General features: G+C 51.5%; 1 protein-coding gene across 1 annotated transcript in view; it reads right to left on the bottom strand.

Annotated features, from left to right (window-relative positions):
- GALNT2 (polypeptide N-acetylgalactosaminyltransferase 2) overlaps window positions 1-26,383 on the bottom strand; it is a 690,029-nt gene that overhangs the window by 304,777 nt on the left and 358,869 nt on the right. The gene's annotated exons all lie outside the window — the stretch shown is intronic.

Below are 26,383 nucleotides of genomic sequence, written 5' to 3'. Positions count from 1 at the left end.
TGGAATGGTGAAAGTGGAGTAGAGTGTCAGAGAGTGGCATGTATTGCTGTGGCACAGAGTGGAGTGGTGTATGGTAGAGTGGACTGGTGTAGAGTGCATTGGCGTAGAATGTTGCAGAGCACAGTGGCATAGACTGCAGCAGCGTAGAATGCAGTGGAATAGATTAGAGTGTATAGATTATAGTGGCTTTGCGAACAGTGACGTAGTAGAGTGGCAGAGTACAGTGACGTAGTAGAGTGGCATAGAGTGCAGTCGCATAGAATGCAGTGACGAAGTAGAGTGGCATAAAGTGCAGTAGCGCAGAGTAGATTGTAGTGGCACAGAGTAGAGTGGACTAGTGTAGGGTAAATCGGCGTAGAGTGCAGCGACATACAATGTGGTGTCATAGAATACAGTGGCATAGATTAGAGTGGTGCATAGTAGAGCACAGTGGTGCAGAGTGGAGTGGCGCAGAGTTCAGTGTTGTAGTATACAGTGGTGCAGAGTAGAGCACAGTGGCGTAGAGCGCAGTGCCATAGAATGCAGTGATACAAAGTAGAGTATCAGAGTGTAGTGATGCACAGAAGAATGACTTAGAGTGAATTGGCATGGAGTGCAGTGTCGCAGAGTGTTGTAGGGTGCAGAGCTGAGTGTTGTATGGTGCAGAGCTGAGTGTCGCAGAGTGCAGTGTTGTAGAGTGCCGCACAGTGCAGTGTTGCAGAGTAGAGTGTCGTAGAGTGCAGTGGTGCAGAGTAGTGTCGTAGAGAGCAGCGGTGCAGAGTGCAGAGACACAGAGTGGTGCAGAGTTTAGTGGTGTGGTACAGAGTAGAGTGCATTGGCGTACAGTGTATTGGCATAGAGTGCAGTGGCGTAAAGTTCAGATTTGAGAGTGGAGTAGAGTTGTGCAGAGTGGACTAGACTGGAGTGGTGTGGCGTAGAGTAAAGTGGAGTACAGTGCAGAGGGGTAGAATGGAGTAAAATGCAGTTGTATTGAATGGTGTAAAGTGGAGTGGTGCACAGTAGTTTGCAGTGGCAGGGAATGGTGCAGAAAGCAGTGGCATAGAGAGGAGTATACATGGTGTGGTAGCACACTGTCATTACAGACAACACATTTTCAATTGGAATTACCATTACATTTGCACAGACACACATGTTTACTAATACAACTATTTAGTTTCCAAATACTTGCACAATTCATTTAAATGTTGTGTGCTAAAAAAAAACTTCCCTATCCCCAGTATCCAGCAAGACTGTCACATACATGCTCTCACTTTACTTTGAAGTCATTGAAACAAAAGAAAACACAATTCTCCCTCCGAAAACAGAGCCTGCCAATTGACCTCTGTCTTTGAATGCACAGCAAAAGTTATAAGATTTACAGAAAGAATACTATGAGAGGTTGTGTGAAAATGCTTTGCTCCTTGGAACATACAAACTCACTCTAGACAGCCTAAAACAAATAAAGCCAGCAAATAGAAGCTAGAAAATGTGAGTTCCAAACCACAAAGCCAATGGTAAGAAAAGGGGGGGAATGCATTCCCAGGGTATGGGAATGTCCCCAAGATGTCTTTAGCAAACCCGATACTGTCTGGTAGGTTCAACCAAAAAAGAAACTTTTGTGCCCTCAGAAAAACCCCTGGGCACCAGAACAGATAAAATATAATTATTTCATGCTGTACTCCCTAATTTAAACAATGAGTATCTCCTTCCAATACCTAACTAGACACTGACAAAGCCACTGTGCCTGGCTGGAAAGCTGGTGAGATGGTTATTTAAAAATATAAACATAAATATAAACACACAGCCACCTAATGCGATGGTCATGTGCTGGCAAAAATACATCTAAATTAAAAAAATAACCATAGCAACGCTGGTGCTTTGTACCTGACAGGCATACTATATAAAAGTATCCTTTAATTTTAAGGCACATGAAAGGAAAAATATAATTCTTATCGCAGCAAAGAAAAGGTGCACCTGGTTAGAAATCACTCGACAAATATTGGAGCCTCAAACTTATATAAAAAACCCTCTACCCCACCCTCAAACGTGGCCATATCTCTCAATATCTTCCCCCAGTTGGTTTCCTCGGTAATAGTAATTAGCATCCGAATATTTTTAAACTGGAAGGTAAAAAGGTTTGTTTGAAAGTTTTAAAAGCAGTATTTAAAGTGTGGTATAAGGTTAGAAGTAAATGGGGGATCGGTTACTATTCTGAATTTGCTCCCATCTGGGATTGCCCCGGGTTACCTGCATGTTTGGAGGATATTCTTGCGTTGCCTATTAAAAATGCTGGCATCGCTATTTGGTCTGATCTTATATCTTCAGACGGAGTCCTCCCTTGGGAGGTATTAAGATGAAAAATAGGAAGCTCCTTTTCAAAATTTAAATATCTGCAATTGGCCTCCTGGTATAAAGCAGAAAAAGACTTTATTGGTGTCAATTGGGAAATGAGGCTTCGTCTTCACAATGCAAACCCTATAAAAAAGGAGGTTGGGTATTGGTATAAGAAACGTGCGGATGCCGATGATGGAGTAGTTTCTGTCCTGTAACTCCAGTTCTGTAGTAGGGGTATCTCTGTTATAGTCATAATCTAGTGAATAGTCCCGCCCATGTGCGTGGACCCCGGAGCAATCAAAAATAATCTCTTACAGTGTCGAAAAATGCAGACCTGCACAGACACTTAAGAGAGAATTAAAGACAGATAATGCAGCCTATAACACAGGCTACACTGTCCAGTACTTCAACTAGAAATTCCACCCAAAAAAATTCACAAAACAGCAAAGCCTGTACAGATTTCCCTTGCTTCAGCAGCAAAAACCCTCTGGAATGATAGAGAGGAGGATCTGGACAGACAAGCCCCATAGGCTGCCATTATGTGGCTCAGAACAGGATACTGTGCCTTTAAGAGAACTTTCCAGAACTTCATAGTATCCCAGAATGCACTGCAGGTCCCTTTTACTTCAGTTCTTTTTGAAGGCGTAACACGCCAGACCTGTAGCATTCCTTACATGAATATCTCTCTCTCTCCACCGGGGAGGAGGGTGGGCGCTTATGACTATAACAGAGATACCCCTACTACAGAACTGGAGTTACAGGACAGAAACTACGCCTTCTGTAGTAGGGGATCTCTGTGTATAGTCATAATCTAGTGAATAGAATGGCAAGCCCATCCCCACACCAAAGCGGCGGTGGAGAAACGAGAAATAACACCACTATTGTGCGAACAGATTTCACAGCGAAGCCTGCCCAACCTGAGCGTCTGCTCTGGCATCAGTGTCCAGGCAGTAATGCTTAGCAAAGGTATGAACCGACTTCCAAGTGGCCGCCTTGCAGATTTCTGCAATTGGAACATTACAGAGCAAAGCAGTCGTGGCAGCTTTGCCCCTGGTGGAATGAGCCTTCGGTTTACCCCCTACGGTCTTTTTAGCTTTTTGGTAACACAATTGTATGCAGGACACAATCCACCTCGAGATGGACTGCTTAGAGGTAGCAAGACCTGTCCTGACTGATCCATAATTGATAAACAATTGGTCCGACCTACGAATATCTTTGGTTTTATCCAGATAAAATTTCAACACCCTCCGCACATCCAGGGAATGTAAAGACCGTTCCGCTGGAGATGAAGGATTCTGAAAAAACGTAGGCAAAGTTATAGTCTGGTTGACATGAAAATCAGAAATAACCTTGGGAAGAAACTTAGGGTGAGTACGCATAACAACCTTAGCAACATGAAATACAGTATAAGGTTCTTGGCAACACAACGCCTGAATTTCACTCACCCTGCGGGCCGATGTAATGGCCACGAGGAACGCCGCCTTCCAGGACAGGTGCTGCAACTAAGCCTTATGAATAGGTTCAAAAGGCTCCTTCATCAACCTGGACAGCACCACATTCAGTTCCCATGAAGGCGAAAGAAGCCTGACAGGAGGAAACACTTTCTTCAAGCCTTCCAAAAAGTCTTTGATCACAGGGATCTGGAAGAAGGAAGTCTGTGAAGGACATTTCCTGTAGGCAGTCAATGCAGCCAGATGGACCTTAATGGAATAAACATTAAGGCCAGACTGCGCCAGATGTAGAAGGTATGGAAAAATGACATCTTCCTTACACGTCGTTGGGTCATAGTTTTTGGACTTGCACCAGATACAAAACCTCTTCCACTTGTAAGCATAAGAAGTTCTAGTGGAAGGTCGCTTAGCCTCCTTCAGTATGTCCATGCAATCTTCTGGGAGATTAAGATGGCCATATTGCACTATCTCAGGAGCCATGCCGCCAAACTCAAAGACGAGAGGTTGGGGTGCAACATCAGCCCCCCGAACTTCGTGAGAACGTCCGGCCTGCACGGCAACTTCATGTGAGGAAGGAGAGACCGGTGAAGCAGGTCCGTGAACCACCACTGCCTGGGCCATTCCAGGGCAATCAGTATCATCCGCGCCCTGGACTGGGACAGCTTGATGAGAACCGTAGGAATCAGGGGAATGGGTGGAAAAGCGTACAGAAAGCTGTTCGACCAGTTGATCCATAACGCATTCCCCAGCGTCCCCGGCTGGTAGTACCTGGAGGCGAAGTCTCGGCATTTGCTGTTTTCTGCGGTGGCGAACAGATCTACGTCTGGAGTTCCCCACCTTGCGAAGACTTCTCCTAGTACTTCATCGTTTATGACCCATTCGTGGTTTTCCTGAATCAGTCTGCTCAGTGTGTCTGCCTGAACATTCTGCACACCTGGCAGATGGGTGGCCGTTATCGTCAGTCCTCGGGACAGAAGCCAGTGCCAGATCGCCTGCGCCTCCTGCTACAGGGTGCGTGATCTCGAGCCCCCCTGCTTGTTGAGGTAATACATCGTGGTCGTATTGTCCGTCTGTACAAGCAGAGAGTTGGTCTGGAAGGACGGATGAAAGGCCTTCAGTGCCAAGTGAACAGCTCTGAGTTCCAGGAAATTGATGTGGTACGTGGACTCCGTCGGGGACCACGTCCCTTGAATCTGTAAGTCTCCGGAGTGCGCTCCCCAGCCCTGGAGAGACGCATCCGTCACGATAGTCTGAGTGGAAATGTCCCTGTGGAAGGGAACCCCTCTGAGGAGATTCTCCGCTGAACACCACCACTTCAGAGACTGAAGAGCATGCAGAGACAGTCGTATCTTGTCGTCCCAAGATCCTCTCCTCTGGGCCCACTGATCCTCCAAGCACTCCTGCAGCGGTCTCATGTGCAGCCGCGCATGTGGCGTCAGGAAGATACAAGAGGCCATCGATCCCAGTAGAGAAGACACCGTCCTCACTGTTGTAGAAGGATTGGTCAGAAGAGCCTGAGCCTTCCGACGATGCGATAATCATCACTCCTCCGAAGGAGACACGCTTGCTGACCTCGTATCGATGGTGGCCCCCAAGTACTGAATGCACTGGACCGGAGTCGGGACAGCCTTGGACATGTTGATGTGCAACCCCAGCTTGTTCAAGAGAACGCACGTCTTCTGGAAGTGCGCTTGAGCTTCCGAGAAGGAGGAGGCCTTGATCAACCAATCGTCCAGGTACGGGTAGACAAACACCTTGTTCTTCCTCAGGTGTGCCTCTACCACTGCCATGCACTTCGAGAAAGTCCTGGGCGCAGACTTCAGCCCGAACGCAAGTACTGTGTACTGATAGTGATTGGTGTCGACTTGAAATCGCAGGAACTTCCTGTGTTTGTGTGCAATGGGCACATGGAAGTACGCATCCTGTAGGTCTATTGCACATAGCCAGTCTCCCTGTTGCAACTGAGGATAAATCTGATGCAACAGCATGCAAAACTTCTCTCTGCGAATCCATTTGTTCGCCTGTCGCAAGTCCAGAATGGGCCTGAACTCGTTCTTGTCCTTCTTGCGGACCAGAAAGAACCGGGAGTACAGACCTCTTCCTCTTTGAGACAGAGGTACGTCTTCTATCGCCCTTTTCCTTAACAGGATATCGGCCTCCGCCTGGAGCTCGCGCAGTTGATACTGCTAGCTGACCGGAGAAATCGATGGAGGAGGGCTGATGAACCGAAGACTGTATCCATTGCAAACAATATTCAGCACCCACTTGTCCGGAGTAATTTTTCTCCACTCTGCCAGAAAAAATTGAACGCTTCCCCCCACCGGAGCGGGTAACGGATGAAGGGGAAGTAACCGCTCAGGGTCGAGACCCGACCGGGCCTTTGTTAGCTGTAGAGGACTGTTGTCCACCTGATGCCACCTGGGCATCGAAAACGACCTCGGAGGAACCGGAGGAGGCTTCAGTGGCACCTGAGGTTGAGGTACGGTTTGCGGAAGCGAAGGCAAAGGCGGAGGGGTAGGAACCCTCGGAGGGGGACCCCTCGGCAATGGCGGCGGAGGCGTAACATGCGAAGGCGTATACACCTCGGAATACACAGAGCCCGGTGATCCACCACCAGCCTGGGGCGTCGGAGAGCCTCCCATGGCATCAGGCCTCCTCTCCCGCTTCTTCGACGTCGAAGAACGGTGACCAGACGGCGAGCGTCGGCCCCTCGACGTCGAGCGTCTCTTCCTCGACTTCGACCGTCGTCCATGCCTCGACGTCGACTTCGTACGCCTCGACGTCGATCTCTCGTGTCTCGACGACGACCTCTTGTGCCTCGACAGCAACCTCTTGCGCCTCGACGGCGACCTCTTGCGCCTCGATGGCGACCTCGTCCGCCTCGACGTCGACCTCGACGGCGACCTCGACCGCCTCGACGGCGACCTCTTCCGCCTCGACGTAGGACCACTCCTCGACGACGAGGATCCCCTCGACGACGATGTTCTCCTCCTCTTTGCCGACGGCGAACGGAGGTGTCGCTCGACGGCGAGCGCTGACGCCGGGCCCTTCGACGTCGATCACTCGACGTCGAGACGGACTAGGATGACGACGAAATCGTCACTGGAGACTTCGACGGCGGTCTGTGCACATCCCTCGACGTCGAGCGCCGACGGCGCTTCGCCCCAGAGCCCTGGGGGGACGGGGAACAGACCGCAGTCATTCCTCTCGACGTCGTGGTCTCGGCAATCGACCCAGATGGAGAGTGGGCACGTTTTCTGGTCTTCCTGCCCCTGGGGAGCCCCCCAGAGGCCTCAGCATGGGTAGAAGGAGCCCCTCCAGACCCACCTTGTGCCTTCAGCCTTCTTTCCTCGAGTCCCTGAAGCCTGATCTTCTTTCTTTCCTTCAGGGTCCTGCCAGAGAAGCCCTGACAAATCTCACACTCCTCAGGAACATGGGAAGAGGGAAGGCAGAGGATACACACCTCATGGGAATCCGATTTGGCCTTCTTCCTGGAGCACTCCGGGCATTTGTCAAATAATGCAGGCATATTTGACATAAAAAAGGAGCAAAACCCAAGAAGAACAGCACTAAAGTACTTTAGAAGCCCTCAAAACGAAATTAATAGTGAAAAATCACCAATAAACCCTTGAAAAGGGAGAGCTCAATGCTCCAGGGTCCTGCTTGCAGGAGCCGGAAAAAAGAACTGAAAGTAAATGGGACCTGCAGTGCATTCTGGGATACTGTGAAGTTCTGGAAAGTTCTCTTAAAGGCACAGTATCCTGTTCTGAGCCACATAATGGCAGCCTATGGGGCTTGTCTGTCCAGATCCTCCTCTCTATCATTCCAGGGGGTTTTTGCTGCTGAAGCAAGGGAAATCTGTACAGGCTTTGCTGTTTTGTGGATTTTTTATGGTGGAATTTCTAGTTGAAGTACTGGACAGTGTAGCCTGTGTTATAGGCTGCATTATCTGTCTTTAATTCTCTCTTAAGTGTCTGTACAGGTCTGCATTTTTCGACACTGTAAGAGATTATTTTTGATTGCTCTGGGGTCCACGAACATGGGCGGGACTATTCACTAGATTATGACTATACACAGAGATCCCCTAATACAGAAACAGATCTCCATCCACTGTATGCTGCTTGGGAACTGTCAGCCTTGGACACCATAGCTGTTGATTTGTATGATTTATCTCTTCAAACCTTATATAAGTTTGGTAAACCGGCATCCCTAAAGAAAGAATCACTTCTATGTTATTAACAGACTATATTACACCCCAACGAAAATAGATAGATTCGACCCTCTTGCCTTTTCGAAGTGCCCAAGATGTGACTTTTCATCTGCTGATGATATACATATATTTTTTGAGTGTACTAACATAAGCGGGTTTTTGCAGAATGTGGAGCGTGCCCTTGGTGCCATTTTTAAAGTCAAGACTAAACCTGAATCTTTCTATAGTAATTTTTGGTATTGATGCTGAACTGTTGAACTCGCTGTTGGCAACCCAAAAAGGTTTGTTATTACATCTAATCCTTATTGCCTGGAGGGAGATATGTAAACTTTGGAAAGACCCACGGCCCCCACTTTATGAGAACTGGTTGAAAGCTTCATTTGGTATGGCCCGCCTGGACGAGGGACACCTGAATGATAATAATTTTAAAATCTGGTCACAGCTTTTATCATGGGGAAGAGAGATGAGACTGGTGGAATGCCCCATGGTCCTATGATTAACCAAGCTTCGCACGAAGAAGCTGGCCTGGCTAGGCCTAAAGCCAATGCAGTTGCAGAAGTCTGGGGCGCCCAGGTTGGAAGGATGGCTTCTTGCTTGTTTTTGCAGATGCCATATGGTGAGATGAGGAAAAAAAAAAAAAAGAAATCACTCTTGACTACATAATTTAAACACACAGGACTAGTTAGAAAAAAATAACGCATTGGCAAATGCAATAGGTTTCGCCTACGTGATTAATAGTTTTAATTTTTTTTATTTTAGCTTGGTGAGCAGTTGTGCAATATAGGTTAAAGAAACTCTGCAAACGTGTTATGACTTATTTGAGAAAGGCAGTATATTTTGCAGTAACTGGTGGTATTATAAAGCGCTTCCGTAGATTTAGGAAATATTGGCGCTTTTTAAAACTGCAGGATGCTATTGTTTTACACTTCGGGAGTCATCGGAGTGTTCAGATAACCGACTGCAAGTTCAATAAGAAAGTGGTAAAATTAAAAGTGCTTGAAAATGAGAACCTGTGGACATTGTTTAGCTCAAACAAAAGCAGGTGCGTCATCTCTGTTAAAAACACAGGAGGTGCCTCTGGTGACCTGCGGCTACAGGAAGAGCTGTGCATTTTGTGGAACCTGCCCTAGCCCAAGAATCTTGTTCTGCAATGCTATGTAAGTGTTCCTCTTCCCATGTACACATTGAATATATTGTCGTTACGACTATGACCCTGTGCTGTTTGGTTTCACAATAAAAACTCTTTTGCTGAGTGTCAACATGAATATTTCACTTTGACTTCGGTTTGTTATGGCAAATTGATGATAAGTTGGCATTGGACTGCTTGACTGACATTCGAAGATGGCAGACACCACTGTGCTAGTGCTTTACAAAGGTTTTTTTTACACATGACTCTCTAGGGTCTAAGTTACGGGTATTTAAATAGCATATACGCTATGTATGGCTATTTGGGGGAATCACACCCATTTTTAGGTTTCGTAACCTGGCGAGGGGCGAAGCCACTCCCAGATCGAAATCTGTTGTTTCTAATAGTGAGGTTAGGACAGCCTCTGTTTCCAATTGGCTAGCTCCATAAATGGAGGCTAGCCATTGGGAGGCAGAGGCTGTCAATCGCGCTTTCTCCTGAAAACGCGATTCGGGGGCGTTTCTGGTGCTTTTTTTAAGCCCCGCCCCTTTGTCCCGGGCCGCGCTGCGATTGGCTGCCGGCCCGGGACACCCCCGTGACGTCATTCCCGGGCCGCGCTGTGATTGGCTGCCGGCCCGGGACACCCCCGTGACGTCAGCCAATCACAGCGCGGCCCGGGACCCGACTTGTTTTTTTCGTCGCCTGAATACATTCGGGTTTGAAAAGGCGCCGTCTCTTGTGCCAGCACGCGGCCGCCACCCCTGCTTCACGCACTGGGACTATGGCAGGGACATTGTGTCTGAAGCAGATCTGTAGTAGGTGACACCACAGCGAGGAGCAGTGCTTTTCTTCCGTCACAAGGGCATCACCCGCTCCCCTCACAGGAGCTGTCGGTGACGCTGCGCACCTCAGATGAGTGATGCAGCCGCGCTGTTCACGGTTCTCGTGGTAGGTAGGCCGACAGCGTCTGTCACCCAAACCCCCGCGCTTTCCCGCCGCCTTTCTGAGGTTTGCACCGCCCGTCGCTCGGCAGAGTTGTCTCCTTGCGTGTGAGTCCGTGTGGGCCGCCGTTTGCCAGAGCCCTGCCTCGCTCCTACCCTGCTCTTGGAAGCTGTGAACAGGTGCGTGTTTGCGGCGGGCATGTGAGGTTATTCAAGCTGCCTTAGTGCTTGTCTCCGAGAAAGTGGGTTGTGCCATCATCCACCTGCAAGCGGTCGTCCAAAGTAACTCTGCTCGGGAGCATTGCCAAAGGCCCCCAGGCGTACGCATACTGGAGGGGGCCCCCTCAGCCCCTGCTTATGTGAGTGTGAGGGCCCCTTCAGCATACCTTGCAGGGGGCCCGCTCACATTTTGTTACGCCACCTCAGGGGCGTAACACAAGCCCCCGCATTACTTAATACATGTGCCGGCACTGCTGCAGTCGCACAAAGTAGGCTCTGAAAAATGGCGCGCACTGCGCAGCGCGGGCCCCGGCTGGGGCCCCTGCGAGCATTGGAAATGGTGCGGCCGGGGCCCCTGGGAGTCTTCAAAATAGTGCGGGCCCCGGCCGGAGCCCCTGCGCGAGTATTCTAAATGGTGCGGTGCAGCCGGGGCCTCGAGAGACGAGAGTCTAGTTGAAGTTCGAAATGGTGGGGGGTGCCCTGCCGGGGGCCGTCAGCCGTGTGAGTGAGCAGGCTGCGGCAGTGGCACTTATGTTGTCTGCCCGCACTGCGTTGTGAAGTGTATAACGCTCAGTCTCCGTTGTTAGTTTATGTATCTTTAATGCTCTGGGCAATGTTCGCCTCCGTCCGCCATTCATCAGGCAGGCCTTGGGGTGTGGAACCGACGGTTTCGATTTTTGTGGTGTCGCTCTGTGGTCACACTCACACACTGTGCCCTTGGCAGTGAATTTTGCCAGTTAGTTGGCACAGCTGCCACCTGCTCTTTCATAGAAGTCTAGGTGCTGTTTTTTTAGGGTACACAGCGGGTTATTTTCACGCACATGCACTCTCTCTACACAGAGTAACCCTCTGCCCATGGGCGCCGAATCGCGCAGAGAGGCTGGCACAGCACGGCACTTGCTTCTTTGGGCCGAGATTATATTTTTGGAAAAGGGATGGGGTGGTTTGAGAAAGTAGATGTATGAAGTGCGATCCCCCACGAGCCTCTTAAACGCACTCACCTCAATATATGACGCCGCCCAGTCTCTGCCTGGCACTGCTTTTATTATTTCTCGGGGTCTAATTTTGTTAGGGGGAAGCGATAGCGTTGCTAAGTGTTTAGAGAAGTTGTGTTCAGTATGCCAATGTGCTAGTTACCACCCACCCTGTTCAAAACCCTCCCCACCCCATTTGGGTCGTATAGCGCCAGGCTCGCCCACAGCGCTATATAAACATACACACACGCACACACACACACACACGTGCAGGCACACACACACATTTTTAAGACAAATGTGTTTACCAAGTTGTAATTCTTCAGATTTTAAATCCCAGCACAAGTAAGTGGAAATCAGAGTGACTCGTTCCTCGCTTCGGCAGCTGTGGCCCGGCCCCTACCTGGCTAACATTGCGCCCCCCTTCCCGCCTCAACCCCTGTCTGCCTTCAAGTTCTGCCCGGTGGCGGTGCCCGCCTTCTGCCCATAACCTGAGCTCGCCTCGCGCCGCCCTAGAGAGTCTGAGCTGCAGCCTCCTCAGGCCAGGTCCAGCAGCAGGCCCCCAGCCCAGGTGAGTGAGTCTCCTCTGCTTCAGTTCACACATGGTCTGAGTTGACCCAGGATAGAGGCAGCAGCACTGAAGCAGGGGTCAGGGAGTGGTTCGGGCCGGGGTGGGGGGGCGAGGAGGACCGTGACCGTCGTCGGACGGACTGTTAAGGTAAGGGCAAGGGGTCACTAGTCTCTGCTTGCAGAAAAGCCCTCCTGCGCATTTGATTTTGGTTCCTTTTTTTATTTACAGCACCCACATCTTGGATCAGTAAATAAATAACATAGCTGCCCAGGTTTCCAATTGCGATGTGTGACATTTTCATATTTTCAGTATAATTATGAGTGACATTTGAATGACTATGAGTGACATTTTCTTGTGAGCGAAATCATGCAATGAATATGAAATTACACCTAACGAGAAACTAAGCACCAGACATAAAAGAAAGACCGGAGTCTAAGCAGGGGAGAGCAGAGTTATAGGAATTATGAGAGTGCTGTCATCATTCTGATTTAGCAGAACCCCGACTCGAGCTCACTGCAGAACATCCATGGCGTGGAGAGGGAAGTAAAGAATGTGGGTGTGGTGGGAAAGCTTGGATTGTTGTAAGTCACAAGTTGTAACCCCTGATAGCATTGGATGGAGGGAATGAGAACAAGCATTTACAATGCAACGGTTTCGCCTTTGGAAAAGTTTGAGCTATTGGCATTGTAAATGACAACATTTGTATTTGTGTTGGTTTTGAAAACAGATAAATAAATGGCATTGTCCTTTACATTGCCAATCGCTCTAACTTTTCCAAAGGCGAAACCGTTGCATTGTAAATGCTTGTTTATTATATCAGTAGTAAAGCGGAGTCACTATGGTGCTTTCTGCTGCTAGCTCTTATTTATTACATTCAATTGTGCTAGCTTGTCCACTCTAAGATGGCTGACATATTCGGCCTCATTTCACAAGTTTTTCATTATTCTATTAGCTTTTATTATGGTCCCGACATTTAGCCAGTATGTGCATATTATGATCTTCTTTTGCACACATGGGATACATGACACTCCTCTATTTGTTGAGGTTAACAACGTTTTGGGAGTCTTTTAGATTTGTGTCCAATTGCATTTATACTAGTTGACTTCTGCTTGAGTTTCAAAGGTGGGAGAAGGGGAGAGTGAGGCTCACTGAAATGACCCATGGTGTGGGAAAAGGGCTCCAAGTAGTTCACAATCACTGCACAGGCAAAAGAGGATGAAAACAGTACTTGGGCCATGGGAAACTAATAAGAGAAACACACAAGAGCAACAACACTAAACAGTATGCTACAGCCAACAGAAATGGAGGAAAAGAATGTGGCAAGCACACCAACAAATGAGAAATGTGGGTGATATGTAAGCCTCTTTTAAGATTTATATTAAATACAATGAATTTCAAAAGCACAGCGCTGTGCAGGCAAAACCTAAAAAAGGATAGAGAATGTAAAGAAAAAACATTAACTTTTGATCCACGAGCTCTGGCACAGAAAAGCACTTCTTTTATGGCAGATATGCACATGTGATTTGAGAAAAAACTCTCTCTCGCCCAGTGCAAGAGAGCCAATGGCTGAAGTGGCCTGACCCACTGTCACATGCTATGGTGGGCTGGAACAAAATGAGAACAACAATTGAACAGGGAATGACAGTTGAACACACCAATTGATTAAGAGGGCTGACACAAACACCCTCCTATATATGTTTGTATTTTTGTATACATTTATTGTTTTGATTACAACAGTGTGCTGAGGCACCTAAAGTGGATTGTAGGTCAAATCTATAAAAAGGAACAATTATTATTAAGAGCAAAAGGGGACATAGGGCCAGGTAGGAGTCTTACCGCCGAATCCCTTTTTCTCACGCACCCCTTCCCCCCCCCCCCCCCCCCAAAAAAAATATCTACTCTCCTTCGTTCTGTAAAATAGCACCTTACACAGTGAGTGGAAATGAGGCACTAGGCCAAAAGGAAATCTATCTGAACTCAGGCACTGAAACTTCTGATCCGCCCCTTTATTTAATCTGCATACACAGAAAATCATAAAAAGCTTAGACCAAACCTGGTTTAACTTTAAGTGTTCTAATAAATACATCACAATGGCAAAAACCGCTAATAATTTTAGCCGCTTGATACGGTTTTGTTTCAGTAAGGTTAGAACTTCCATTTGCAAATTTAAAATCGAATGAAACATTTTTAACAGTCAGTTGTTAATGCACCCTTGCTTAGATGCCTATACATATATAGCAAATCCCGATACTCCCAACAGTCCGTGGGTAGAAGAGATTACTCATGCTCATTGGATGGACTGTGATGTGTCAGTTTTTCAAAAACCGTAGTCTCTCTCTCACACAACATCCTCCTGGTTTGGTAGCCTTAGGGAAATGTTATACAGATATGCATCAGCACAGCTAGTGGTTAGGGACCCTGCAACCACTAAAGTTAAGAAATGCTTAAAAAAACACGGTGTGGTACATTCACATTTGGAATTATATCAACAACAGCAAGGTAACAAAACAAATAAAAACGGCCAGCCTTTTCGTGATGAATCACTAAAACGGTAATCTGTTTTTTTTTTAATTCTGAAATTTAACTTAACGTAGAATATCTAGCATGCATCTCTCATACTTAATTATGTAGGCAAATCTTCTGTTCTAAGAATTAATTCCACTGTTGCTCCAGCCAAGCACAAGCATTCATTAAGTTTGTGGTCTCCACAAGAAGAAAAGTAAGAGCACACGTTGAATATTTTCACATAGAATTCTAGCTGAACAATTACAAGCGGGAATCCCATGTTCGGTAATTAATATCAGCCACCGGTCTTAACTCAAACATACATTTTCAGAAGCCACCTTTTCATGGGTAGACGCTCATAGCGGACAGATTCTATAAACTAGTGACGAGGAATTCAGAATGAATGTTCAACTGTTGGGAGTGAGGTAGCAACATAATCCTTCAGGTTATGATCTTATAGATGGCATCAAGCTGAAAGTGATGCCATACTTTGCATCTGGATGTACGTGTTGGCAACCACCTAAAATGTGAAGGAATGAGGAAACAACGAGGTGTCCTGAAATATGTTGGCCAATGTTCTGAAATGTGATATTATGATATGTGAATCAAATACAGTGAATAAGATGCTATACCAGTTTACAAAGTATAACAGACTTTGGGTTCCTCTTCCACATTCGTTTTGCTGCTTGCTGATGACACAGCAGGGGGATTGGGGGTACCGTGCAAGTACAGCACTGGGCTCCACCAAACATTTGTATTCATATCTTCTGTATAGGCCCATACTCCATGAACTCGACATAAGGCGGGCAGTCCTTCAACCCGTGGTTAGGCTGAACAGGACACTATCACAGTAATGGCACTTGTAGGGTTTGATCAAAACAACAAGCATTGGCAAAGCACAACAGATTTCACCTTAAAGTGCAATGAATAAGGCCAATACTTGTTTGGAAAGCATAGTGAGCATTTAAAAAGATATCATAATGGGCAACCGAGTGTCGCATACAATTACACTAGCAACCATCTTGGAATGTTTTGTATATATGGGAACCTGTGTGTAATGATGCAAAAACATGCCTGTAAAAAGCCTTCTAAGATGAGCGCCAGTGCAGGTGCACACATTATGACATCACGTCACATTCATACAAACCATATAAAGCACCAGCGCCCACTGAAAATTGAATTTATGGTTGATTCCAAGATAGCTGACGGCCACTATATTTTACAGCAGTGTCAGCTGTGCTGTCACTGAGCAAACAATCTTCCACTACCTGGGGAAGGTGAAAGCTATACATTTGTGGTGGAACTATATTTTTGTTCTCCGGTGAGTCCATCTGTTTGATTCACTCCTTTCTTAAAAATGTATATATTTTTAACAATGAATATAAAAAGCATGGAGAAAGTAGGGGAGCACTAGCGTGGGGGGGGGATTAAAACAAAAACAGGTTAGGGGTAGGGGTAGCAATAGAGGAGCTGGTGGGGGGACAACTAGCAAAAAAAAGAGAGAGAGAGAGAAAAGGTGGTGGTGGCACAGTGGAAGTGGGTTGGAAGCAACATGCACAGAGGAAGGGGGGAAAAGTAACAAGCATTTACAATGCAATGGTTTTGCCTTTGTTAAAGTTAGAGCTATTGGCATTGCTCTTGACATTTTTATTTATGTTTTTTTTAACATAAATAAATGGCAGTCATTTACAATGCCACTAGCTTTATCTCTCGCAAATGACACACACAAACACACACAGAGCCCCCCCACACACACACCCACACAGAGCCCCCCACACACAGCCACACAGAGCCCCCCACACACACAGCCACACAGAGCCCCCACACACACAGCCACACAAAGCTTCCCACACACACAGCCACACAGAGCCTTCCACCCACACCCACACAGCACAAGCAGGCAACAGGGGCACATGGAGGCACAAGCAGGCAACAGGGGCACACGGAGGCACAAGCAGGCAACAGGGGCACACGGAGGCACAAGCAGGCAACAGGGGCACACGGAGGCACAAGCAGGCAACAGGGGCACACGGAGGCACAAGCAGGCAACAGGGACACACGGAGGCACAAGCAGGCAACAGGGGCACACGGAGGCACAAGCAGGCAACAGGGGCACACGGAGGCACAAGCAGGCAACAGGGGCACAAGCAGTCAACAGGGACACACGGAGGCACAAGCAGGCAACAGGGGCACACGGAGGCACAAGCAGGCAACAGGGGCACGAAAACAGGCACAAGCAGGCAACAGGGGCACGAAAACTGAGGCACAAGCAGGCGACAGGGGCACGAAAACAGGCACAAGCAGGCAACAGGGGCACACGGAGGCACAAGCAGGCAACAGGGGCACACGGAGGCACAAGCAGGCAACAGGGGCACACGGAGGCACAAGCAGGCAACAGGGGCACATAGAGGCACAAGCAGGCAACAGGGTCATGAAAACAAGCACAAGCAGGCAAAAGGGTCACAAGCAGGAATTGTAATTTAGACGGGGCTGAAGTGGAGAACGGTCAGTAGGGAAGTAGTGCGGCTGGTGCAGTGGTACCAGGCCGAAAGGTGAGAGGGGCTGTCTGCACCCCAGTTTGGACAGTTTCCACTACCTAACAGGGATTGGTGGGAGGGGGGCGTACTTCTTGCTTGCTTTAGGGCTGTTACTTCGGGGACGCAGTGCACGCTCCTGCCTGCTGCCTGCTGCCGCCGGGACACGACAACAGGCAGGGAGAGGACAGGCTGGGAGAGGGCAGGCTGGGAGAGGGCAGGGAGGGGACAGGCTGGGGAAGGGCAGGTTGGGAGAGGGCAGGTTGGGAGAGGGCAGGCTGGAAGTGGACAGGCTGGGAGAGGACAGGCTGGGAGAGGACAGGCTGGGAAAGGGCATGGAGGGGACAGGCTGGGAAAGGGCAGGCTGGAAGTGGACAGGCTGGGAGAGGACAGGCTGGGAAGGGACAGGCCGGGAGAGAACAGGCCGGGAGAGGGCAGGCCGCGAGAGGGCAGGCCGCGAGAGGGCAGGCCGCGAGAGGGCAGGCCGCGAGAGGGCAGGCCGCGAGAGGACAGGCCGCGAGAGGACAGGCCGCGAGAGGACAGGCCGCGAGAGGACAGTCCGCGAGAGGACAGGCCGCGAGAGGACAGGCCGCGAGAGGACAGGCCGCGAGAGGACAGGCCGCGAGAGGACAGGCCGCGAGAGGACAGGCCGCGAGAGGACAGGCCGCGAGAGGACAGGCCGCGAGAGGGCAGGCCGCGAGAGGGCAGGCCGGGAGAGGGCAGGCCGGGAGAGGGCAGGCCGGGAGAGGGCAGGCCGGGAGAGGGCAGGCCGGGAGAGGGCAGGCCGGGAGAGGGCAGGCCGGGAGAGGGCAGGCCGGGAGAGGGCAGGCCGGGAGAGGGCAGGCCGGGAGAGGGCAGGCCGGGAGTGGGCAGGCCGGGAGAGGACAGGCCGCGAGAGGACAGGCCGCGAGAGGACAGGCCGCGAGAGGACAGGCCGGGAGAGGACAGGCCGCGAGAGGACAGGCCGCGAGAGGACAGGCCGCGAGAGGACAGGCCGCGAGAGGACAGGCCGGGAGAGGGCAGGCCGCGAGAGGGCAGGCCGCGAGAGGGCAGGCCGCGAGAGGGCAGGCCGCGAGAGGGCAGGCCGCGAGAGGGCAGGCCGCGAGAGGGCAGGCCGCGAGAGGGCAGGCCGGGAGAGGGCAGGCTGGGAGAGGGCAGGCTGGGAGAGGGCAGGCCGGGAGAGGGCAGGCCGGGAGAGGGCAGGCCGGGAGAGGGCAGGCCGGGAGAGGGCAGGCTGGGATAGAACAGGCTGGGAGTGGGCAGGCTGCGAGAGGACAGGAAAAGGACAGGCTGGGAGAGGGCAGGCTGGGAGAGGGCAGGCTGGGAGAGGACAGGCTGGGAGAGGACAGGCTGGGAGAGGACAGGCTGGGAGAGGGCAGGCTGGGAGAGGGCAGGCTGGGAGAGGGCAGAGGGCAGGCTGCGAGAGGACAGGCTGGGAGAGGGCAGGCTGGGAGAGGGCAGGCTGGGAGAGGGCAGGCTGGGAGAGAACAGGCTGGGAGAGAACAGGCTGGGAGTGGGCAGGCTGGGAGTGGGCAGGCTGGGAGTGGGCAGGCTGCGAGAGGACAGGCTGCGAGAGGACAGGCTGCGAGAGGACAGGAAAAGGACGTCTGGCTAATTCTGGCCTAATGTCCTTGGTGATGAAGTAGCCTCCGCCTTCCTGGCCCCCCAGGGACAAAGGGGGGGGGGCAGAATAACAGCAGGGATACTGAAGTACCTCGACGGCCGTTAGAAGGAGCGGGGAGGAAAAAAGATAACAAGCATTAACATAGGCAAAGTATTGCAGCCAATGCCAGACCGATTGGCTTAGCCAGTGATGGTTTGGTGCTCAGGTGGAGGTTCTGTCTTTCATTATGAAAGTAGCTGGGAGTCTTCAAAGCTGTAGAATGCTGGCCCTCCGTCTTTGACACATCCCAGTCTGCACCTTCAGATGTATATTTATTCCAGAGTCAAGATGATTTTTGTTAACGTATGTTTTTTCACAGAGAGACGGCTTTATCGAAGGCAGCAGTTGGAAATTAAGTTGTTCACGTCGTGCTAAGGCCTGGTCTGCTGTATTGGTATTTAGTCAGTAAGGGAAGGTTGTAAACAGTATCCCGAGCAGTCATCTGAGGACTATCTGAGCGTGCTACCGCCAAAATATCTTCCTCACGAAGCAACACAGCTGGAAGTCATCTAATCATGACTAAGCAAAAATAATGTATGCCCCTAACTTATTTTTGTCGAGTTTTGGTAAATGCCCTGAAGTCTGTATTGTGCTCTGTGACGCAGATGTTGAATAAGAGGAGCACAGCAGTGTCGTTGTCCGTATTCAAAGCACGTTCCACAAAGGCACACTCGGGTCATATTGTGAGATTGAAAAAAAGTTACCAATCTTACAAAATACATATTAAGCTTTCCAGTGTATGCCGAAGGAGACCACCTGGCAAGAAGGCAGATTGGGAGCACTGACTGGAAATTCAGAGCAAAAGGTTAAAATTCAGGACAAACAACGAGCGGGACACATTGACTCACCTGTGACCCTGGCCAACCCCGAGCACCTGTGCGGTTCAGAGTCTGCAGACTCAGCCGGGCTGCCAGCGGCCTCTCGGGCCGGTCTCATCTTAAGCGGCTGCAGTCAGACCCCCAGCTGTCTCCGGCCTGTCTACATACAGCGCCCCCAGTTTGCTGCCCCTGCAGCATCACTGCCGTCGCCTCGAGCTCGCTTCTCTGCCACTCCTGGCTTCTCAGCCCAAAGCGCGAAGGATGCTGGAACCTGTAGTTCTAAACCTCCCCCCCACTATAAAGTGCGTGTGGGCGGGGCCCAGACAGCAGGGGTCTCATGCGTGGGGCGCCTCGAAAGGAACAAGCGCCTTGAGGGGCCCAGCATGAATGAAGTGCACGTGTGTGCGGGCACGCCCCCGTACCCTGGTATTAGGGGAGGGGGGGCGTGACAGGAGCGCGCAAAGGTGGTCTTCAGGGAGCCATATATCCCGCTCCTGTGTTTACGGAATGTAGCGCCTGGGGATGGAAAGGCTGGTCACCCCGCGAGGAGCTATGAAGGGAAGGATGGCGCTGACACGAGGCTGCTGTGCGGGGGCAGGGGTCCCGAGACCGGGCTTCAGATCCAGCGCCCAGAGCGGGCTGAGAGGCCGCTAGGAGCTGGCTCTGTGGACCCCCCCGCATCAGACCCTGGCGTGCACTATAGGAGAGTCTGGACCGCCCACGCCTGGAAGACCGGCCCAGAGGGGGTTAAATCTCGTCAAGAGGGGGTTAAATCTCGCAGCGGGGACGGGCACACACACAGCGGGAGTCGGGGGGGCCGACCAAAGACACGGACAGCGGGAGTCAAGAGGAGGAGGGGGGGGCGAACAAAGACACGGGCAGCGGGAGGAGGGACGACATGAGTACCAGTTACATTACAAGGACATATTCATTTTGGTAGGCACGAGAAGACGAAGTGATTTTGCACAGAATTACATGAAGTTGAAAAAACAAAGAGCCACGGACAGCGGGAGGGGTGGGGGGGGGGCGGAACGGCACAGACGACATGAGACGCGAGGGGGTTGCGGGGGCGGGAACGGACACACGGAGAGCGGGAGGGGGGGCAGGGGCGGGAACGGGCACACGGAGAGCGGGAGGGGGGGCAGGGGCGGGAACGGGCACACGGAGAGTGGGAGGGGGGAACGGGATAAAAACATGCTGCTTACCTGAGCATTGAGCAGGAGAAACAGTGGTCGACGGGCCCCGGCGCCTTCTTCGGCGGAATGATAAAACACGCCCTGACAGAAAAAAAAAAAAAAACAACACGCCCACCGCCGAGATGAGCGCACAGAGGGGCGGAGAGCGAAAAAATCGCGGGAACGCCCCCGAATCTGGTCCGGCCTTGACGGACAGATCTCTGTTCCAATGGCTAGCCTCCATTTATGGAGCTAGCCAATGGAACAGAGGGCATATTCAAGTCCCCCATACTGAAAACTAAAGATTTCTCCTGGGGGCGGAGCTAAAGCTCCGTGCCCCAGGCAAAACCTAAAAACGAACAAGCACACAAGTGGGTGAGTAGAAAAAACACATGCTCCCTTGGAGTCCTGAAATTCTAAATAAGAAAAGATTCAACGTAGCTCCAGGATTGAAAGCTTGGGAGGATACAACTCATTAAATCTGACACTATAAAATAGCTATGCTCCTGGGAAGGGATGAACCAAGATGCAGCAAGACAATCTAATAAAGAAGCAAACAAATGAGCTTGACACGAAAGCCAAACAGTAATAAGCAATGTAGTGGCCAAAGGCCCACTATAAGTATTGGTATTGTACACAATGGGTTTTACTAGAAAACACAACTTAGGCTGCTGTCTATAGGTGAGAACTACAAATGGAATACTTCACTAAATTACAGCCACTGCTAATTGCCCAGCTTCACAGTGAAGTCCATTATTCTGTTTGCTGTGACAAATATCTCAACCTGCACCTCAACAAAGGAACCAAGAATGGTGAAACATGGGGGGGCGTGGCCAGCAGCATGGCCGGCTAAGACGTGCCTTGCCGGAGCTCCTGCCGAGCTGCACCGACATCCGACGTAAAACTGTACGCCATGAGGCACTGAAGACACCCAGCTGAAGCTAAGAAGCACTGGCAACTGGAGAGAGTGCTATAGTAGCGAAATCACGCTGGGGTGGGCAGAAAAAGGAGAACAAATAAGGACCGGCGAAACCCTGTAAGGCCAAGATGGCGGCGGCAACGCCTGACCGCTACGGAGGCGCCTAGGAACTCATCCGCGGACCTACGGAGGAAGAGCCCGCAAGCGGAGGCACCGCAACGTGAAACCCTACCCAGCGGTACAGTATAGCCGCTGCGGGGTGCCCGCAGGGGGATCGGAGCCACCGCCGAAGACCGGCCGCCTTTACCAAGATGGCGGCCGGCGAGATCGATACCCGGTGAAAATGAGCTGGGGCCTTCGCTGCCATCCACGCACTGAGGTGAGGCTGGGACACGGCGGAATCTGAGATCGGAGGAGCGGCGGAGTGGTTCGCGGAAGGAAGCGGCGAACAGCAGAGACCGCAAGGCGCGGGAGACCGGGACACTCTTGGCAGTTCCGGACAGCTGTACCAACATGGCGGCGGCGGTTGAGGGACATTCGGGGGGGGCGAACAACAGCGTAGGCGGCCAGTCGGTAGGAGCCTTGACTTCACCCTCCGGCAAAACCCGTCCCCCCCCCCCCCCGCCCCCCGCCTCCGGAGCGCTGTACACTCGATGCACCAACAGCTTGGCACCTCGCTGAGGCGAATCCTGCAGTAACAGCGGGAGGAACTGGTGTTGGAGGTTCTGGGCGGCCGATGACACAGCGGGACGGTCACAGAGGTACACGGAGGCACATTCAGCACACCACAACTGGTGCAGAGACTTGGGCCGAGATCAGGGTATTGTGGGGAGCTACGAGGCAAGGATTCCGCTGTGGGGAGGCGGCGAGGGACACCATATTGCAAGACACCACTCCATGCGGTGTTAGAGGACGGACAGCCGCCGCCTCCTGATTGGCCCCTACCACGCCTTGGGCATTCCAGAAGCCGGTGGACTGTATCCTACGGCGGGAGCCCCTCCTGAGCTACGGGCAGTCATGGGGAAAAGAGACCCGATCCCTAAATCCACGAAGCAGGGCCCCATGGATAACTTTACGGCGCCAAGACATACGGCGGAGCAGCAATCGGTGCCATCCGGAGCGCGGTCAGACACGGTGATGTTGATGGCGGCCATTCAGGCGTCCAGAACTGACATCCAGGAATCCCGGGCAGCCCTGGAGCGGAAGATTGGGGAAGTCGGCTCCGAGGTTACACTGCTGCGTCAAGACTTTCGGAACCTGACGGACAGGGTGGCAGCGACGGAAACGAGAATTAGCGAAAACGATGCATCGATATCATCCCTGAAGAAAGATATCGCGGAGCTACAGGCCTCACACCGTCAGTTGCAATGGAAGGTGGATGATGCTGAAAATAGATCGAGACGCAACAACCTTCGCTTTGTGGGCTTTAGGGAAGGAATTGAGGGGAGGAACATGTCCTCCTTCCTCCACTCCTGGTTGAAGACCACCTTCCCAACAGCACAGTTCTCCACGTGCTTCATCATTGAGAGGGCGCACAGGGCCCTCCTGGCCAAGCCTCCGGAGGGGGCGAGACCGCGACCAGTCATAGCGAGATTCCTGAACTATGCGGACAGAGATTTGATCCTACGAGAAGCCAGGAAGCTGGGGGAGATCCGTTTGGAGAATACGACCATCATGATTTTCCCGGACTATAGCCAGGAAGTCTCAAAACAGCGCCGATCATTCGATTCCGTGAAGGCGTAACTGAGGTCCTTAAACATAACCTATATGCTTCTTTTCCCCGCAAAGCTCAAGGTGCTCTACAAAGACAAGTCCATATTCTTCTCACACCAAGAGGACGCGTGGCAATGGCTTGAGGAACGTCCTATCCTGAATAGCAGAGAGGCTGCCGGACGGGAAGCACTGGACAGATCACTGCGGGAAAGGCCGCGCTGGGAGCTTCTGAAACCGCAGCGGCGGAAAACGCGAAGGATGAAGACACGGACACCGGCGACACCGTATCAAACCCGTGGTACAAGTGGCGGGAGAGGAGGCAGATCAACATCGCCGGGAAATGACTCGGTGGCTGGCTCTAGGTTCAGTTGCTTGCGGAATGGCATCCGTTCGGAAGGAGATGAGGAGGACGATTTGGAGGGCCGCGCCTCCGGAGGAGAAGAGGAAGAGGGCATGGGAGATTCAGTGCACCCGCTAGTACAAGAAATCCAACATTTGGAGCAAGACTCATCGGGACAGGTGCCCACTATGGACACACAGGACTCGCACTCATGAACATGGTGCTCGGGGATCAGGGAGACTGCAGCTCGACGAAGGGGAGCATGCAAGTTGACACGCCCTTCAATGTTTTTTGAGTTTCTTTTCCTGTTCTTTGGTTTGTGATGGGAGGGATGTGTGGGAGGGCGACAGGCCTTCTCCCGTGGATAGTTTGGTCCCACGTTGGGATGCGACTGGAAGGGGAGGGAGGTGGGGAGGGGGGTCGGAGGGGGGAAGGTTTTCGAAATCCCTCGAGTTGGGGTCAGAGAGGGACAAGGGAGGACAGGGGGGGACGGTTAGTGGGCAGCAGCAATACACCTTGATACACCATGTCACTCTTCCATCACAGGGGCTCACCAGGAAAAATAATCTCGTTACGCAATGGCAAGTACACTAGACACCCCACACTTGGGTGACAAAGGGGTCACCGTCTTAACATGGAATGTGAATGGCCTGGGATCAAAGATCAAGAGGGGCCTAGTGAATGCCTACCTCAAGAGAGTAGCACCGGATATCATCCTTCTACAGGAGACTCACCTCAGAGGCAATAAGTGCGCGTTTATAGCGAGAGGCCTCCACGTAGTACTAGCGCATGCAGGGTACACATCGGATTCCAGGGGGGTGGCGATCCTCATAAAAAAAAACGGCACCATTCAGTATCACCCGCACTTGGCTGGACCCGCAGGGGACTTATGTAGGCGTGCAAGGGACATGGAAAAGACGTAGGTACACTATCATTTCGGTGTATGCACCTCCAAAGCTCCAGGCGCGCACCCTCAAAGCAATCACCTCCATTCTCATGGATACAGCGGATACCATACAAATAGTAGGTGGCGATTTTAATGATGTTATGTGTGAAACACAGGATCGTACAGGGACTGCACGTACAGTGGGGACACGTTCGGTTTTAGCACGACAGATGAATATCATAGGACTGACTGATGTTTGGAGGTGGCTCCACCCTACACAAGCGGCATACTCTTTCTACTCAGGGGCACACAGGGTCTTTTCAAGATTAGACTACATATTCACATCCAGACAGAACCTTACATCGGGTGACATGGCGGAGTATAAAGCGAGGGGATTATCAGACCACTCTCCGCTATATGTACAGTTGGGGAGAGAGAGGGGAAGGGGGGGAGCTGAATGGCGCCTAGCGGCATGGGACCTCCAAACACCGGAAATACTGCGTGGCATTAGAGCTGACATTAGGGTCTACGTGGCCGAAAATGAAGATACAGTTGACTCAGGGGTCACCTTCTGGGAGGCGATGAAGCCGGTATTGAGGGATCGAATACAGAGCAGGTTGGGGGAGGTACGGCGGACGCAGCAGGCCGAGGTACATAGTATGGAAACGTCTATCCTAGCCCTAGAGGCGGAATACCAAATGCGGAAGGAGGTGAAACTACTCAGACAATTGTTAGACACACAGAGACACTACAGGGAGGTGGTCTCTGACGAGGCACGTACGCAATCTTTGGCAACCCTCCACTGATTGTATGACGTGGGGGACAAGTCCGGCAAACTCTTGGCTTGGCTTGGCAGGAAGGAAAGGGCGGCGAGGTGGGTGGAACGGATCACATTGGCAGAAGGTAGGCAGGTACACACAGACGAGGCCATAGCAGACGCATTTGCGTCCTATTTTGAGTGCTTCTATGAGGCCAAAGACCTGGGTACGGGAGAGGACGCACAGCGTTATATAGGTGACATGGAAATACCGGTGCTGTCCTCCGAGGCCAGCGCGGCTTTAGAGGCGGAGGTGACTTTGGAGGACATAGCCGATGCCATAGCCTCACTGAAGCCGGGGAAAACGCCCGGGCCGAATGGCTTTCCGGCAGAGTTTTTCAAGCGGGCGACTGATCTACTGCAACGCCATTTAAAAACCCTCTTCTTAGAGACTTACCAGGCGGGGAGCCTACCACCGGACCTTGCCTTGGCCACTATTGTTCCGATCTATAAGGAGGGCAAGCCAAGAGACGAATGTGCCTCATACCGCCCCATTTCCCTCCTTAATATGGAGGTAAAGATCTTGGCCACCATTCTAGCCAAACGCCTGCGGTCAGTCATAACAGACCTCATACATATGGATCAGTCGGGGTTCTTACCGGACAGGGCGACCAAGTTGAACCTCCGCCGCACTCATAATTGGTTGCAGGAAGTTCAGGAACGGAGTGCGCCCCACTGGTTCCTCTCCCTGGACGCGGAGAAGGCCTTCGACGCGGTACACTGGCCTTTTCTAATGCCGACACTACAGAGGTTTGGGTTCGGCCCCAAGTTCCAGAAATGGGTCCGGTTCCTATACACAGCTCCGAGGGCGCGGGTCCGGTTTAACGGGAGGCTGTCCCGCGAATTCCAGATAGGTAGGGGCACACGCCAGGGATGCCCGCTGTCCCCCCTTCTATTCACACTCACTATAGAAATCCTAGCGGTAAAGGTCAGACAGAACCCTGGGATTCGGGGCTTTACCTGGGGAGACTCCGACTCCACACAGGAAAAAATATCCTTATACGCTGATGACGTGCTATTGTATATCACCGAGCCGGACACTACAATTCCGGAACTATTCAGGGAGCTGGACGACTTTGGGGCTAGGGCAGGTCACACCATAAATTGGCACAAATCAGTTCTCTATGACCCACAGGGCCTAGAGCGAGGGAGGTGCCTCCCGGAGCAGCTAACACACACCACGGAGGGCTTCCAATACCTGGGTGTAT

Source organism: Lissotriton helveticus, chromosome 6 (genome assembly GCF_964261635.1).
Source record: "Lissotriton helveticus chromosome 6, aLisHel1.1, whole genome shotgun sequence".
Taxonomy (NCBI): domain Eukaryota; kingdom Metazoa; phylum Chordata; class Amphibia; order Caudata; family Salamandridae; genus Lissotriton; species Lissotriton helveticus.
The sequence above is the reverse complement of the archived record's forward strand: the minus strand, read 5'-3'. Positions and strand labels throughout refer to the sequence as shown.